The 5670-nt window shown below is 36.2% G+C and overlaps 1 pseudogene; it reads right to left on the reverse strand.

Moving 5' to 3' along the window:
- Positions 1–1500: 1500 nt before the first annotated feature.
- On the reverse strand, positions 1501–4103 carry LOC127442245 (patched domain-containing protein 3-like; annotated as a pseudogene).
- Positions 4104–5670: the final 1567 nt, after the last annotated feature.

Consider the following 5670-nt stretch of genomic DNA (forward strand, 5'->3'; position numbering starts at 1 on the left):
TATCATTGTATATGTGTATATATTGATTTTAGTCATGTAGTTTTGCCTGGTTTGTAATTCGAAATGCTTTTTCTTTGATGCTGTTGCACATTTAATAGTGAGTGGGTTGAAATGAGCTGAAGTGAAAAAGAACATCTAAACACATACCTCAGACTCCATGACTGATTTTGTTTTTTTCCTCTGCTTTGGAGGAACATCTTTATCATTAAATACAACCACACAAATACAGACATGTTTAACAACTATATACAATGACCTCCAAAGATATTTGGCCACTTTACACTTACAAGGTATCAATGTCATTGCATTAGATGAAATATCAAATGAAGTGGAATTTACTTTTAAAAAAACAAAACAAGGCACAAGCACAGTTTAACCAAAAAATGTAGTTTTTCAGGTTTCAAATTGTAAAGCAATTCAAAATTAAGACTTTTTCAACTTTGCACTGTTAATGTGATGCCATATACCGTACATACACTCTTCGACCACTTTATTAGGTACACCTACTTATTCATTCGATTATCTCATCACCCAATCATGTGGCAGCAGTGCAGTGCATAAATTCGGATGCAGATACAGGTCAGGAGCTTCAGTTAATGTTCACATCAACCATCAGAATGGGGGAAAAATGTCCAAATCTCAGTGATTTGGATCATGGCATGATTGTAGGTGCCAGACAGGCTGGTTTGAGTATTTCTGTAACTGCTGATCGCCTGGAATTTTCACGCACAACAGTCTCTAGAATTTACTCCGAATGGTGCCAAAAAACAAAAACATCCAGTGAGTGGCAGTTCTGCAGATGGATACACCTTGTTGATGAAAGAGGTCAACGGAGAATGGCCAGACTGGTTCAAGCTGAGAGAAAGGCTTCATTACCATATACTTTAGAAAACAGTGATGTGAGGAAACTGAATTTTTATTTGTTTTTTCAAATTTAGACCGATTAGTTTGGACGTAGCCTTATAAAAGTGAAGTTTTAAAAAAAGATCTAGCATTATTTATTTGCAGATGCCACTTTGATATTTTGTTTCTAATGCAATTAAATTCATGCATTTTTAAGAATTTTATGTATCCAAATAATTTTTGTGCCACTTTAACTTACCTCTTACACTCTGAATTTTTTTTTTTTTTTTTTCAATTAAAGTGTTTATTTCTAAAAAAGAATAATTGAAAAGTAGAGTCCCAGATAGCACACATACATCTCCAAGATGTCTGTTTTAGATCTTTTCATTTGGAAAGCATCACAATCTAATTAACATCTGCTAAACAAATTAAAAATGGCAGATTTACAAACATTCTAAATAATAAACATCTCAAAGACATCTGCTGCATGTTTTAGTGACATCCGAGTCATACCTATTGACATACGTCTTGTAGACATTTTGCAGATGAGCACACAACCTAAAAAAATAATCTTCCAGATGTAAACACAAATAGACGTCTGGTGATGTTCATGTGCTATCAGGGTTGGGTGTATTCACAGACATTTGATATTTGGATTCAGTGTTGCCATAACTTGTGGCAAAATCCAAAGAAAGTGAGAAGAACTGGAATAAAAGCGATGCTGTGAAGTAGTCCAAATGATATGAACAGGAAAATGATGGTGAAGAGTGTTCTAAATATGTAGCATGTAGAAGCTGAAAGCACCACCACACCTACAATTGTTGACAGGGCCCCTTGAAGTATGGGATAGCCCAGGTGTGTCAGTTCCTCCACAACTCTCTCGTTCACATCGGACTTGGCACTGGATACAAACGTGTAGGAGATATGAGCAGAGAAGTCTTCAGAAAAGCCGATGCTAATGACCATGTTTATCGTGGAGATGAAATCAAGGTTTAGCAGTGCTATGAAGCAAGTAACTCCCAAAATGACTGAAGTGATGGCAAAAGCCAGCCACAAGGCACAAAGAGGATTGGGAATTAACACAAGAGCAATGACCAGCATTACTGTGGTTGCAACACTTACGGTCTGAACAGTGATATGTCCAATTACAATATACTGATCATAGTATATGAATGCTGGATGGTAGACCAACAGTGGACACAGGCAGTTTTCTTCTGCATACTTTTCAAAAGAGTGAATCCAAGATGTTGAGATGCTCTTGACAAAATCCAGTTCCTGATACTGGATGATACAAGACTCAAGTTGATTGCATTCACTTTTTCTCCCAGTATGGAAATGTGCCATTCGCAGCTAACATTACATTTGGACCATAATAATCAAATTATGTCTTTTCAGCCTCATGTACTGTACAATGTATGATTCGTCAAGTGCAAGGTTCTTGAGATCAATGCCCTCCTTAAATCTCATGTGAGGTATATGAAAAATACTAATGCTTTAGACCAAACTGTTGTCAGAAATGGTCCATAGTACTTTCTGAAAACCAGTGTCATTGGGTGTTCTTCCTCAGTCCCTGTGTTATGGTTGTAAGCTCCTCCAACACAGAACATAACGTATGCTTTGGACTGTCCTGTTGGACAATCCTCTGGGACATTCATGCAAGTCAACCAGTGTCTATTTTCCCTCTCCCTTCTACCATTTAGAGCCAGACATGCTCCAAAGAAAGTGATGTTATAGATGTAGCAAAACAAAATGGCCGTGCCAGCATAAAAGCAGAAAGACTGTACAGAGCCAAAAGGGTTGTTGTAGCTGAGATAGAAGGCTAGCACATCTGTCAGGGTGGTGATTGGGATGGAAATAGCTGCCTCCTTGTAGGTTTCAGCCATACAATCTGGCACTGTGTCTTGAACACTGGTCTGTTTCCAGCTGGAGATCATGACAAGCATGTCATCAATCCCTGAAAAAGATTTACATTTTGAATTTCATGCAGTAATTGGTGGTGGGGGGGGGGGGGGGGGGTTAAATGCAGAAATGTGAAGCTTCTAATTTTCTAAAAGCACTTACATTAATTCTTCTGTTAAAACTCATACATTATTTAAGCTGTAAAGTTGTTTAAATCGTAAATTTGTCATTTTAAGGTTTGTTGACATGACATCATGGCAACGAAGTTGTAAAATTGGCAATAACTTTACACAGAAAAGGTTAGTAAGTGATTTTATCACACTAAAATTATGTTCTCATGCATATTGTGTATGTATTGTGGCTATACTGAAATAGTAAGTATTTTTTCTGTTTACATAGTGGCCCTATTCTCTTCAAAAGTAAGTACCTTACTGTTACCTCGATTTTTGCTTCTTTTTTTTTTTTAAAGGCATGGGTAGCTCAGCAAGTATTGACACTGACTTCCATGCCTGGAGTCACGAGTTCGAATCCAGGGCGTGCTGAGTGACTACAGCCAGGTCCCCTAAGCAACCAAATTGGCCCGGTTGCTAGGGAGGGTACAGTCACATGGTGTAACCTCCTCTGATCGCTATAATGTGGTTTGTTCTCGGTGGGGCATGTGGTGAGTTGGGCGTGGATGCAGCGGTGGATGGCATGAAGCCTCCACACGCGATATGTCTCTGTGGTAATGCGCTCAAAAAGCCACGTGATGTGATGCGCAGATTGAGGATCTCAGACACAGAGGCAGCTGGGATTCATCCTCCGCCACCTGGAATGAGGCGAATCACTACGTGACCACGAGGACTTAAAAGTACATTGGGAATTGGCCATTCCAAATTGGGAGAAAAAAAGAAGCAAAAAAAAAAAAAAAACTTCAAATTTAAAGAAGTTAAGTACACAGTCTTGTACCTTCATCTTTTTGTTGGATTTTCAAATACCTTATCATTTTAAATCAAAGCTTGCAATATTACAAATGCAATCTCTGAGCTGGTTGCTTAGGTTCATGGATTAGAACACTTTTATGAAGGGTTTTATGAAATCCCAATAGAAAAACATGAATGGGAAAAACACTTCCAGAACCAAGACAGCTGAAAAGGTGTGCTGGCTTAATTGGGTCATTCTCAGGAAACAGTGTCATATTTGTCCATCAGGATTGTCTGGATTTATATAATTTCAATACTGCTGAACTTTCAAGAAATCATGTTTTCCCAACATGGGCCCAAAGCACCAGGGCTGTTTAGATTAAGTCCTACGAATTTACTGATATTTTCAAAACACATCCGGATGGGCTTCTCGATGCAATCTGTGATGCAGGACACCATGATGACTGCAAAGATGAGTACTAATCTACTCATTGTGCTCTCTAACCATCACTGAAGCCACAGTTTACTAGCCTCATATGAATAATTACAAACTATTCATTTTCTTATTGTGAGTACATTTGTATACCCTCCTTTTGGGGAGGAGCTTACATATTACTGTGATCAGTAATTATAATAATAGCCTAATAATGATAATAACATAAAGAGAGCAGAAGAAATAATAATAATAATAATAATAATAATAGGCTACCATGCATATTTTGAAGACATTTTTACCTAACTGACACTGTACCTACTTATTTATACATAGATTTAACCTTAATGAGAAGGTGATCTCCAAATTAGAATAACACTTGTTTTACTTACATTGGAAATTTCTTAGGTTTTTGGTACACTGAAAACAAAATATGTTGGTTTTACTTAATTCAATTGTGGACATTAGCTCCAAACAATGGGAATGAGTTTCTGTGGAATTAAATTAAAATGTAGGCTCTACTCAAATACTTTGTGTTGCAAAAACCTTAATGAATTGAGTCAACCTTACTTAAATTTGTTCTGTTCAAATAATATTGAACCTTGCAGCTTGTTGCTAGCTAGCAACAAACAAATTAGCATATTATATATAGTGTCTTTTTGTACTGTATGACAAGTAGGACTGTAAGTAACGATTGTTTTGATAATCAATTAATCTTAGATTATTTCTACGATTAATCAGATAAAAAATTTAATTGTATTTCCTGCATTTTATTAAAATATGATTTTTCAAAAAACTGAAATGATAAAGGGCGTAAGGATTTGGTTTGATTTATGTTCATGATTCTACACTCACAAAACTTTGAACAAAGCCGGAATCATCAGAAGTTTAAATTTATTATTATTATTATTACTTTCAGGACATATGTGAAACAGTTCCTTTACTTGTAAAACTTAACAAAAAATGCTCACCATTAAAGAGTAAAATGATCCATCGGGGATGGAGTGGAACAAAAAATCAGCCCAGCAGAGGGCAATAGTGACATGAGAATAGAAATATGAATAAATCTGCCCAGCTGAAAAATACATAATTATGTTAGATACAGTATGCTTGTTCGCTGTCACTGATTACATACATTTAAGTATTTTAATATTATAGTTTTTAAAATAGTATTTTCACTGATTACATGCTTCTACTCTTTAAAAAATAAATTGTATGTTTATCCAGTAAAATAATGTTTGCCATAGTATAAATGTACTAGTGAAATCAGACATTACATGTGGCATTATCAGGAGGAGTTTCAAATATCAGGACCCTTAGCATTATTATACATTATATTCAACATTACATACAGTTTAATATAGTACAATCATCTGTAAACCCTGTGCGAATTCACTCTCGCACTGAAAAGACTCATCCCTGTGCTCACTGTAAAGTTGACATTACTGACAGATCTTCTCTGTGCCCGCCGCAAATATCCAACTAATCGATAATGAAATTCGTGGTCGATTATTTCCATTATCGATAATTATCGATTTAATCGATTAATTGTTGCAACCCTACTGACAAGTATGGTGCTGCTGATAGTTTTGT

The sequence above is a fragment of the Myxocyprinus asiaticus genome, chromosome 6 (genome assembly GCF_019703515.2).
Source record: "Myxocyprinus asiaticus isolate MX2 ecotype Aquarium Trade chromosome 6, UBuf_Myxa_2, whole genome shotgun sequence".
In the NCBI taxonomy this organism is placed as follows: Eukaryota; Metazoa; Chordata; class Actinopteri; order Cypriniformes; family Catostomidae; genus Myxocyprinus; species Myxocyprinus asiaticus.